The sequence below is a fragment of the Pelodiscus sinensis genome, chromosome 23 (genome assembly GCF_049634645.1).
Source record: "Pelodiscus sinensis isolate JC-2024 chromosome 23, ASM4963464v1, whole genome shotgun sequence".
Taxonomy (NCBI): Eukaryota; Metazoa; Chordata; order Testudines; family Trionychidae; genus Pelodiscus; species Pelodiscus sinensis.
In genome coordinates, this window is record NC_134733.1 from 2,916,845 (window position 1) to 2,929,634 (window position 12,790).

Sequence of the window (12,790 nt, forward strand, 5' to 3'; positions counted from 1 at the left end):
CCACAGTTGCATTCATCTCCCCCCCACACACACATCTGCCGGCTCCTCTCCCACCTCCCACAGCTGCATTCATCTCCCCCCCCACACACACATCTGCCGGCTCCTCTCCCGCCTCCCACAGCTGCATTCATCTCCCCCCCACACACATCTGCTGGCTCCTCTCCCGCCTCCCACAGCTGCATTCATCTCCCCCCCCACACACATCTGCTGGCTCCTCTCCCGCCTCCCACAGTTGCATTCATCTCCCCCCCACACACATCTGCCGGCTCCTCTCCTGCCTCCCACAGCTGCATTCATCCCTCCCCTCTCTCCACTGACCTCTGCTGGCTCCTCTCCTGCCTCCCTCCACCCCCCGCCAACAGCCCAAGCCTGAGCCTCTGCATTTTTCCAACACTTACCCGCAGGAGGGCCGGTGCCAAGCTGTTTTTCTGCTTGTGTTGGCATTAGACACCGATAAAGGCGGGAATCTATGGAGCCAAGGGGGCTGGTTTCCGGTTGGGCCGAGCTCTCTCTCTCGGTGTCGCTCTCTTGGTGCCTTGCCCAGGGTAACAACGAGCCAAGGTCTTGAAGGGCTCAGGCTCGTGCTCACACCACGGTCAAAATATGGAAAAGAGGTAGGGAGGAGGGGCTACCTCGCACGTATCTGGCTTTGCAGAGCACTGAGGCAGTTTCACAGACACACTCGCTGTACCTGTGTGTTCACGCCCCAGCCCTGCGCTCCTGCTCTCGCACGCGCCCTTTCACAGACACACTCGCTGTACCTGTGTGTTCACTCGCCCAGCACTGCGCTCCTGCTCTCACACGTGCCCTTTCACAGACACACTCGCTGTATCTGTGTGTTCACACACTCCAGCCCTGCACTCCTGCTCTCGCACGCGCCCTTTCACGGACACACTCACTGTACCTGTGTTCACTCGCCCCAGCACTGCGCTCCTGCTCTTGCACGCGCCCCTTCACAGACACACTCGCTGTACCTGTGTGTTCACTCACCCAGCACTGCGCTCCTGCTCTCGCACGCGCCCCTTCACAGACACACTCGCTGTATCTGTGTGTTCACGCCCCAGCACTGTGCTCCTGCTCTCGCACGCGCCCCTTCACAGACACACTCGCTGTACCTGTGTGTTCACTCGCCCCAGCACTGACCTCCTGCTCTCGCACACGCCCCTTCACAGACACACTCGCTGTACCTGTGTGTTCACTCACCCAGCACTGCGCTCCTGCTCTCGCACGCGCCCCTTCACAGACACACTCGCTGTATCTGTGTGTTCACACACTCCAGCCCTGCACTCCTGCTCTCGTACGCGCCCTTTCACGGACACACTCACTGTACCTATGTTCACTCGCCCCAGCACTGCGCTCCTGCTCTTGCACGCTCCCCTTCACAGACACACTCGCTGTACCTGTGTGTTCACTCACCCAGCACTGCGCTCCTGCTCTCGCACGCGCCCCTTCACAGACACACTCGCTGTATCTGTGTGTTCACGCCCCAGCACTGTGCTCCTGCTCTCGCACGCGCCCCTTCACAGACACACTCGCTGTACCTGTGTGTTCACTCGCCCCAGCACTGACCTCCTGCTCTCGCACACGCCCCTTCACAGACACACTCGCTGTACCTGTGTGTTCACTCGCCCCAGCACTGCGCTCCTGCTCTCGCACGCGCCCTTTCACAGACACACTCGCTGTATCTGTGTGTTCACTCGCCCCAGCACTGCGCTCCTGCTCTCGCACACGCCCCTTCACAGACACACTCGCTGTACCTGTGTGTTCACTCACCCCAGCACTGCGCTCCTGCTCTCGCACGCGCCCTTTCACAGACACACTCGCTGTACCTGTGTGTTCACTCGCCCCAGCACTGCGCTCCTGCTCTTGCACGCGCCCTTTCAGACACACTCACTGTACCTGTGTTCACTCGCCCCAGCACTGCGCTCCTGCTCTCGCATGCGCCCTTTCACAGACACACTCGCTGTATCTGTGTGTTCACTCGCCCCAGCACTGCGCTCCTGCTCTTGCACGCGCCTTTTCAGACACACTCACTGTTCCTGTGTTCACTCGCCCCAGCACTGCCCTCCTGCTCTCGCACGCGCCCTTTCACAGACACACTCGCTGTACCTGTGTGTTCACTCGCCCAGCATTGCGCTCCTGCTCTCGCACGTGCCCCTTCACAGACACGCACTGTACCTGTGTGTTCACTCACCCCAGCACTGCGCTCCTGCTCTCGCACGCGCCCTTTCAAACACACTCACACTGTACCTGTCTGTTCGCACGCCCCAGCACTGTGCTCCAGCTCTCGCACGCGCCCTTTCACAGATGCACTCACACTGTATCTATTCACACATCCCTCCCCAAAGTGCTTTACTCCTAGCTCGTGCTCTCACAGTTCATACATCCCCCTCACTGGGCACTGCGCCCCTCACTCAGGTGCACATTCTCCATGTGGAGAATGTGGCGCCCGGGGCAGAACAAAGCTTGTACAGCCAAGAGCTGAGGGTGACTTTCCCTCTCCGCCAGGAGGCACCATAGGCCCCGAGGGTCAGGCCTTGTCCGGATACAGGGCGTGTTGTGTCCAAACCATGCCAGGCAGATGGCTGCAGCCTCCTCTTGAAAACTCCAACCTCCCTGGGCGCCTGTCCCAGTGTCCTGCTGGTCTTACACCGAGGAGTTTTCCCTCAGATTTCATTTAACTCTGCTCTGCTAGAATTGGAGCCACTGCCGCTGCCCTGCCTCCTATGGCGAGAGAAGAGAGCTTTTCTTCCCCTTTTTCTATGGCAGGATCGGGCCCACTCCCATCTCATAGAATCATAGAACCATAGAGCCGGAAGAGACCTCAGAAGGTCGTCAAGTCTAATCCCCTGCCCTAGGCAGGACCAATCCCAACTAAATCAACCCAGCCAGGGCTTTGTCAAGCTGAGACTTAAACACCTCTAGGGATGGAGACTCCACTACTTCCCTAGGGAACCCAGCCCAGTGCTTCCCCACCCTCCTAGGGAAATAGTTTTTCCTAATATCCAACCTAGACCTCTCCCACCACAACTTGAGCCCATTGCTCCTCGTTCTGCATCCATCACCACTGAGAACAGCCTCTCTCCATCCTCTTTGGAACCTCCCTTCAGGAAGTTGAAGGCTGCTCTCAAATCCCCCCTCACTCTTCTCTTCTGCAGACTAAACAGACCCAAGTTCCTCAGCCTCTCCTCATAAGTCATATGCTCCAGCCCCCTAATCATTTTGGTTCCCTCCGCTGGACCCTCTCCAATGCGTCCACATCCTTTTTGTAGTGGGGACCCAGAACTGGACACAATACTCCAGATGTGGCCTCACCAGAGCCGAATAAAGGGGAATAATGACATCTCTGGGCAGAAAGAATCATATTTCTTGGACTGGGCCAGGGCCTCCAGTTCTCCCTGTTTGTTGCCCAGGCTTCTCGCATTAGTATACAAACACCTCAGATAACCAGTTGATCGCCCTACCTTCTCCATTCGAATCAGGGGCCTCCCTTTCTTGTTCATTCCTCTCTGCATTTCTTCCCGGTATCCGACTTTCCCACTCCCATCTCGCCCCGTACTCCCCTCTCTGCCCAACTAAGCACAGCCACTTCAGTTCGCCTTGACTTGCCTGACTTGCAGGCCAACCCTTGGATCATCTTTGTCACTCCACTCTGGATCCTTTCTATACATCGGTGACTAACACTGGACACATGCACCAGCTGAGGCCTAACCAGCGCTGAGTGGAGCAGCCCTGTCACCTCCCGGGACTCGCATGCCACCTAAACCTGCACTTGCTTCGTTTGCAACAGCATCCTGTTGCTGTCTCGTGCCGAGGTCGTGACCCAAAACAACTCCCAGATCCTTCTCAGAAGTGCTGCTGCCAAGTTTGCTGCCCCCTGCTCTCGGTTTGGTTTCTCTTCCCCAGGAATAACACCTAACATTTGCCTTTGTCAAATTTCATTTTACTGCCCAGAGCCCCGTTCTCCAATCTAACAAGATCCCTCTGAATTTTAGCTTTAGCCTTCAAAGTATTGGCAACACCCCTTGTTTTGTATCATTAGAACAGCCCTACTGGGTCGGACCAAAGGTCCAACTAGCCCAGTGTCCTGGAGGGAATGATCAGCACAGGGAATCATCAAATGATCCCTCTCCTGTCACCATTCCCAGCTTCTGACAGAGACACCAGCCCTGCCCATACTGGCTAATAGCTATTGATGGAACCTATTCTCCATTAATTTATCTAGCTCTTTCTTTAACCCTGTTATAGTCTTGGACTTCACAATATCCCCTGGCAAGGAGTTCCACAGGTTGACTGTGTTGTGGGAAGAAATACTTCATTTTCTTTGTTTTAAACCTGCCACCTACTCATTTCATTTGGAGACCCCTAGTTCTTGTGTTTTGGGGTTCTCGAATTCTTGTCTTCTTTCTTCACTTGTTCCATGATTTTATAGACCTCTCTCATATAGTCTCTCAGGGTATGTCTACACTACAGCGCTAATTCGAACTAACTTAGCTCGAATTAGTTAATTCGAACTAAGGTAATTCGAACTAACGGATCCAGACTAAAAAACTAGTTCGAATTAGCATTTTGCTAATTCGAACTAGCATGTCCACATTAAGTGGACCCTGAATCGGGGTTAAGGATGGCCGGAAGCAGTGCCGGCAGGGCATCAGATGAGGACTTAGAGCGAGGAGCTGCTGCCTCAGGCTAGCCGAGGGCTGTGCTTAAAGGGTCCCGACCCCCACCCCGGACAGACAGTTCTCAGGGGTTCCCCGCTTGCAAAGCAGTCCTCCCTCACCTCCTTCCACTTACCCTTCCCTAGCCCCCCTTCCTGATGTACAAAATAAAGAAAACGTGTGGTCAAAAATAGAATCTCTCTTTATTGAACAAAACTCGGGGAGACTGGGAAAAGGAGGTGGGAGAGGGGAAGAGAGAGGGTGGGAGAGGGGAGGGCAACTAAAATGATCAGAGGTTTGGAACAGGTCCCATATGAAGAGACTGGGACTTTTCAGTTTAGAAAAGAGGAGACTGAGGGGGGATAGGATAGAGGTCTATAAAAGCATGAGTGGGGTGGAGAGGGTCCATAAAGAAAAGTTTTTCATTAGTTCCCATAATAGAAGGACTAGAGGACACCAAAGGAAAGGAATGGGTAGCAGGCTTCAAACTAGTAACAGAAAGTTGTTCTTCACAAAGCAAAGAGTCAACCTGTGGAACTCCTTGCTGCAGGAGGCTGTGAAGGCTACAACTAGAACAGAGTTTAAAGAGAAGTGAGATCAAGTCATGGAGGTTGGGTCCATGGAGTGGTATTAGCCAGGGGGTAGGAATGGTGTCCCTGCCCAAAGTTTGTGGAAGGCTGGAGAGGGATGGCATGAGACAAATGGCTTGCTCACTGTCTTCGATCCATCCCCTCCAGGGTCCCTAGGGTTGGCCGCTGTCGGCAGACAGGCTACTGGGCTAGATGGACCTTTGGTCTGACCCAGGACGGCCATTGTAAGCTAAAGGCTCAGGGTTGGGGGTCTCAGTGGACCCCCTTGATTTTCATGCACACCTGCTCCTGGGTGGCCAGGCTGGCAGCTCTCCTGCCCTAGCCAGCCACTTTCCTGTGCCTAGTGCGGAGGTCGTGGACGAGGTCCACGATGTCCGCACTAGACCAGGCGGGTGCTCGCCTCTTGCGGTCCCGGGCAAGCTCCCGGGAGCCGCCAGCCTGGTCCCGGGAAGAGGGGGAGGGCTGGGGGGCATCGGGTGGCTGGCTTGAGCCGTGCCAGGTGCAGGGTCTGCTAGCTGGGTGCTGGCAGACTTGCACCTGGCACGGGCATCGTAGCCAGCCCGTGCCCCTTTAAGGGGTCCGGGGCTGGGAGGGGGGCATAGAGTTTCCCTGGTGTTGGCCAGAGTGGCCACCAGGGAAAGCTGGGGAGGGCTAGCCTCCCACTAGTTCGAATTAAGGAGCTACACACCCCTTAATTTGAACTAGTAAGTTCGAACTAGGCTTAATCCTCGTAGAATGAGGATTACCTAGTTCGAACTAAGCGCTCCGCTAGTTCGAATTAAGTTCGAACTAGCGGAGCGCTAGTGTAGCGCCTAGGAAAGTTAATTTGAACTAACGTCCATTAGTTCGAATTAACTTTGTAGCGTAGACATACCCTTAGTCATCTCTTTTCAAAGCTGAAAAGTCCCGGTTTTAGTCATTTCTCCTCACGCAGAAGCTGCTCCATACCACTAATCATTTTTGTTGCCTTTCTCTGAACTTTTTCCAATTCCAAAATATCTTTTTGGAGATGAGGCGACCATGCCTGCCCACAGGATTCAAGATGCAGGCCATGGTCCATGCCTAGATGCACTGAGAGGTGATGGCAGGTTCTCAATGAGGAGGTGAAGGGCCTGGAAGCATGTTCCGGAAATGGCTGCCCTGGTGGAGGCTTCCTCTCAAGCTCGCTCGTGGGGGGCTCAGTGGCCGACGCAGTGTGTGGGGAGGACTGTGGCAGAGCGAGGCGTGGGCTCCGTGGGGACAGCTGCCAAAGCCAGACCCATGCACAGTGCCGGTGAGGGACCATGCTCCATGTTCAGGTCCCATCTTGGTACTGCGGTGGCTTGCAGCGCTGACCCCACTGACACAGTCCGTGTGCCCAGACCTGGGGGTCCAAAGTGCTGGAGCCTGCCGGGGCATCTTGTGGTCTGTGGTGCCCAGAACAAGAGCAATACTGACCACAGGAGGACACCGAAGAGTCTCCCCAGAGCCAGAAGAGAATTCTGGGCTGGCCCACCGAGGCGCTGAGCCCGACAGCACCTGAGAGCAGTACTGGGAGGGGCCTGCCCCTACGTTGAGCAGGCAGCGGGGCGGCCATCGCTGCCACAAACACCGGAATGTGCAGTGCCCGTGTTGGCACCCCTGGCAAACTGGGAGGTAGCAATGCTGGTCCTTGCAGCCACAAGGGTACAATCTCTCCAGTGCCAAAACGGCGCCTGGACAAGCCGGGGATGGCGGTGAGGTCTCTCGCAGCTTCAAAAGTGTTGCACATCAATGAGTGGCTGGTGTCGTCCTCCAGGTTTCCTGAGATACGGAGACCAACAAGACTCGACTACAGAGCCAGCCCTGGGAGCTGCAGCACAGCCTGTGGGTGACCGGAAACAAGCGCACCCCACTTGAGAGCTTTGGTAAGCGACTGGCTTCTTCCATGTGCGTTGCCCTGGAGATAAGGAGCAGTGCCATGGTGCGGTCCCCAGCTGGTGAGCAGGGGAGTGATGCCCACAGGCAGAGTGTATCGATGGCACCGCGGCATCCTGTACTGAAGCAGGAACACGACACAGCATCGGGGCCGGGGCCAGGTCGATGCTGGGCCAGCTGGGATCAGAACAGCACTTCCCTCGCTCCTTTGGACAAAAGCACCGACAGAAAGGGCACTTTCACCCAGACACGTAAGTCAATCGAGTGTCACCTTCCGCAGCTCTTGTAGGCTTTTCACCCTGGGGAGCGTGGCATACCCTGGGGAAGGGGATTAAGGTGGCAGGGAGACCCCCGAACTGACAACTACAAATATTTCCTCTCCCCTCCCTGTCTCCCCCCGTGGACATGCAGACACACGCCTGCTGGTGCCAGCACTGGGCAGTGACGTAAAAGGCTGAGAAATTTCCACATGCAGTGGCGGATTTAGGGCAGGCTGAGCGGGGCGGCTGCCCTGGGCCCTGCACTTCCCGAGGTCCCGCGCATGTGAGGTGTCAAAGGAGGGTGTGACGTAGTGGGGGTACCTGGCTGGTTTCTATGCTGCTGGCTCTGGGGGAACCCCCACTGGCTGCCGTGGGTACCACGACCCAGCAAAACAGGATGAGTCACTATGCAAACCAGTGGCCAGACACCCCCCATGGAGAGGAACAAAGGAAGGTGGAATGCTGCCCTGGCTGGGGGGCAGGGCTGGAAGAGGGTGAGTTAGTTGCTGGCTGGAAGCATGGAGGAGACAGCCTAGGGAAAGGGGCTGGAGTTTAGGGGCCCAGTCTCCCCCATCTCAAGGGGGCCTGAGGCATCCTAGCCCAGCTCTGTGACCAGATTACATCTGTGCTGCGCTGTGCTGGAGGAACAATAAACTTCCTCTATTCCACTGGCTGGTGCAGTCTGTTTGTGCCATTTCGGGGTGCAGGAGACGGGGGACCCCCAACGCGCCGTCACAGAGGGGCCCCGCAAAATTTCACTGCCCTGGGCCCCACGGCACTCTCATCCGCCCCTGTCCACATGGAACCCCGGTCACAACTGCAGACTCCTTGCCAGCGCTCCTGTCATGATGTCCCCTGAACACTTCCCAAGGGAGTGCAGAGCCTGGGAAAACCAAGAAGGAAGGAGCAGCCATACTCCCCTGCCCAGCCGCTGCCCATGGAGAGAACTGCATGCCCAGCTGGCGTTGGCAGGGGCAGCGGAAAGTCAAGACTTGCCGGCTTCTCCTAGGATCCCCTTCAGGCTGGGTTCTCAGCTGGCAGTCGGCAGCTGTAGCTAGGGGAGCGAGGTCTGTGTACGGGAGGGCATGGGAGAGTGACTGGCCCAGGCTTGGGCTGCAGGAGCCGATAGTTCTGCTCAGCCGCCCAGGCCATGGGGTCTGTGCTCTAAATGTTCACTGATGCTGGATAAAGAGCCAGTCCACTACTGGATGAATGAAGCAGCTGGCTCTGGCCACTCATGCAGACGGCATAGTGACCCACAGGTCTGAGCCAGCCTGGCCACCCCTACGCCCGACAGCAATGGGAAGGAGGTTCCCTTGAAGCACGACCCACCCTTGGCCACATCAACTAGGAGGCCTGGCAGACAGATTCCCAGCATGACACCTGCTCGTGGGGAAGAGCCTGCCCTGTCCCGTTCAGCCGCACCCCTCGCTCAGCCCCGGGCTCTTCGGTTCGATTCTGTCAGTCGCTTCCTTGGGAGCCCAGTCGTTTCTTGTGAAGCCACCAGAGGGCGCCTTGAACCACGTTGATCAGCCAGCTGTGGGCTGCCAGAGATTCCTTCCCCCCCCCCCCTCGGGCATCACAGCTGGCAACCAGCCGGAGCTGCCAGGAAGCCCCTTGGCACTGCCAGCTCCTCACACTTCTTGCTGGGTTAGGTGGAACCAGACCCTGCTGGCTCAGCAGCACCACAGGAGCCTCAAAAGGCCTGGCTCTTCTGCAGGTGGGCTCTCACCCAGTTCTAGGGGCTAGGCCCTATGTAAATCACAGGAACTGGTGGAACCAAGCCCCCGGTCCCACGGTTTGTGCCTCATGTAGACAGGATCTCATGGCGCTAACTGAAAGCGGCTTGCGGCAGGAAGCAGACTTGGCTTGTTTCTGGGAAGTACCCAGGACACATGGGGAAGGAGGAGTCTCGATGTAACTGTCCATCACTGAAACAACAGCAGTCCCAGGGGCTCCTCCCGCAGACTGGGTCTGTGCGCCGGCCCTCTACCCCAGCCTGCTGAGCTGCAGCCAGGATAAAGGGTGGGGAAGCTTATGCTGGCTGGGATCAGCTCTGAGCCCAGCCCAAGTGAGTGGACATGGGTGGGGCTGCTGCACCTGCCTGAGCTGCGGAGCAGGTGCTACAGAATTCCTCCAGTGTGGTTGTGATTTCTACAGACTCTGCTCAGCACCATGGCTGCCTGAATGGCCAGACTGGGCCAGACCAAAGGTCCATCCGGCCCAGCGTCCTGTCTGCCCACAGTGGCCAATGCCAGGTTCCCCCGAGAGAGGGAACACAACAATCATCACGTGATCCCTCTCCTGTCATCCAGACACACAGAGGCTAGGGACCCATCGCTACCCACCCTGGCTAAGAGCCATTGATGGACCTAACCTCCATGAATCCATCCAGCTTTTTTGAACCCTGTTAAAGTCTTAATCTTCGCCACATCCTCTGGCAACGAGTCCCACCTGTTGACTGTGCGCTGCATGAAGAACTACTTCCTTGTGTTTTAAACCTGCTGCCTATTCATTTCATGTGGTGACCCCTAGTTCTTATATTGTGGGAATAAATAAATAACTTTTCCTTATTCACTTTCCACAGCAGTCATGATTTTACAGACCTCTATCATATCCGCCTTAGTCTCCTCTTTTCCAAGCTGAAAAGTCCAAGTTTAATCTCTCTTCATATGGGACCCCTTCCAAACTACTAATCATTTTGTTGCCCTTTTCTGAACCTTTTCCAATGCCAATACATCTGTTTTGAGATGAGGAGACCACATCGGTTCGCAGTGTTCAAGATGTGGGAGTGCCATGGTTTTATACAGAGGCAATAAGATATTCTCTGTCCCTTTTTTAATGACTCCTAACATTCTATCTGCTTCTTTGACTGCCATTGCACACTGCATGGATGTTTTCAGAGAACTTCCTTTTATTTGTTTTAAACGTATTCATTTGCTGACCCCTACAGAACTATCCACAATGACTCCAAGATCTTTCTCTTGACTAGTTGTAGCTAAATTAATCCCCATCATATTGTATGTATAATTGGGATTACTTTTTCCAATGTGCATTACTTTACATTTGTCCACATTAAATTTCATTTGCCATTTTGTTGCCCAATCACTCAGTTTGGTGAGATCTTCTTGAAGTTCTTCACAGTCTGCTTTGGTCTTAACTATCTTGAGCAGTTTGGTGTCATCTGCAAATTTTGCCACCTCACTGTTTACCCCTTTCTCTAGATCATTTATAAACAATTTGATTAGGATGGGTCCCAGGACAGACCCTTAAGTGACCCCACTAGTTACCTCTCTCCACTCGGAAAACGTACTATTTATTCCTACCTTTTGTTTCTTGGCTTTTAACCAGTTATCAATCCATGAAAGGACCTTCCCTCTTATCTCTTGACAACTTACTTTACGTAAGAGCCTTCCTCTAGCTTCTCTACAATGACTAACATCTGTGAGTGCTCCTTCAGCATCTCCCCCATCCCAGGGCCCCGCTGCTTCTGAGGGACGTTTTACTATTGCTTTGTGAGCTTTGGGCTAGCTGTTCTTCAAACTCTTGTTTGGCTTTTTTAAATTATATTTTTACACTTCATTTGACAATGTTTATGCTCCTTTCAATTTTCCTTACTGGGATTTGACTTCCACTTTTTAAAAGATGTCTTGTTATCTCTCCCTGCTTCTTCTACTTGGTTGTGAAGCCACAGTGGCACTTTTTTGCATCTCTTACTGTGTTTTTTAATGCAGGGTATACATTTACTGTGTTTTACCATATATAACCCGCAGGTTATGCAAAGTTTTACAAATGCCATCCCCCCCCCCGGCGGGCTATACTCGTCCGTGTGTTATACAAGTTTTTTTTTTACTTCGGTGACAGCTGAGGTGCCAAATCAGAATCACCATGGTAGCCTGAGCAGCTGTCACAGGGAGGGACCAAGCAGGCAGAGCAGAGGGGGATGAGAAGTCAGGAAATACCCTGCGATCTTCTTCCCTCTGATGCATCTGTCTGAACGTGGCTGACTGTGTGTGTGTGTGTGGGCGGGGGGGTGCTCTGTTTAAGGACACAGCTCCTTTGCTCAGCTCCTGGCTCTGCCTGCCTGGGGCAGACAGCTCACCCCCGGGGAAGTGCACAGCATGGGCAGAAGGCAGCTGGGGAAGGTTGGAGACGGTGCGAGGGGTAAGCCCAGTCACCTTCCCTTCCCATGTAGCCTCCTGTGACACTGCCGGGCTGCCCTGCTGGGCTGCGGCCATCTACTCTGCGCTTTGGCAGTTATGCAATGATGTATCTGGAGCTCAAATGCTTCTGTGCGACAGGCTCAGACCCTGATGCCTGAGTTAATTACCCTCGTTATCGTTCATTAACAGTACCCGTGGTTCATCTCCCACGAGCTATACACATGCATGGGTTATCTAAGACTTTTTTTACACAATCAGGAAAACCCAGGGGTTATACAGGGGGGTGGGTAACACGTGTGCAGTTATATATGCTAATTTACAGTAGGTTGAGCCTCTCTTATGGTGTGTTTGAAAAGTTTCCATGCAGCTTGCAGAGGTTTTACTGTTGTCACTGTACCTTTAATTTCTGTGTAATTAACCTCCTCCTTTTCGTGTACTTCCCCTTTCCAAAATTAACATCAGTGCAACACCCTTTGGCCCAGGCTTTTACCAGGGCCAAGCTCTGTGTGTGTGACTCCCTGTAGGAGGCGGGGTTGTCCAGGTGATGCTCAGATGGTTTCTCTACTCAGATGGGGGCAGCATTTCATGGTCAGTTGCGGGAGATGTCCTGGCCTGCTCAGGACAATTACATGGAAAGGGACAGTTCAGTGCCTAGAGCGGTTCCTCGGAGATACCTGAGAGTTAGGCTCAAGTCCTGCTTGGTCAGCGCCGTCAGCCAAACCCCGTAACCCCTCAGTGGCTCACCTTCCTGTCTGCAAAATGGGGACACCACCCACCTGCCCGCTAAGATTCTTCATCCACAAGCAGAGTCAGTTTTGTCTTGCGCCCCAATAGTGAGGTTATGGGTGCTTGTTGGGCTGGGTGCCACTGTGGCACCACTCCCCACCTCTCCCCCCGTGCAGAGATTCCACCTTGCCCCTCCCTCCACCCGGCTGGGGTCCTGAACCTAACTCCCAGGCAGTACCCTCCCCCCCTCACAGGGAGAAGATGAGACCTACGCCCCCATTGCACTGCTCCCAGGGCAGCCTGTGCGCAGGGCTGGGGCTCTTCCAGGCTGCTCCCCACAGGGCTGGCTGCAAGTCCCCATCTGGGGCAGAGGGAAACTGGCACCAGGGCCCAGGGTCTGCAGGGAGTGGGGTGCTGGGGGTGAAAAGTGTCACGGGGGGAGCCAGCAGGGGGACAATGGGGCAGGGGGCTCAGAGCTGGAGGACAGTGAGGGGGAA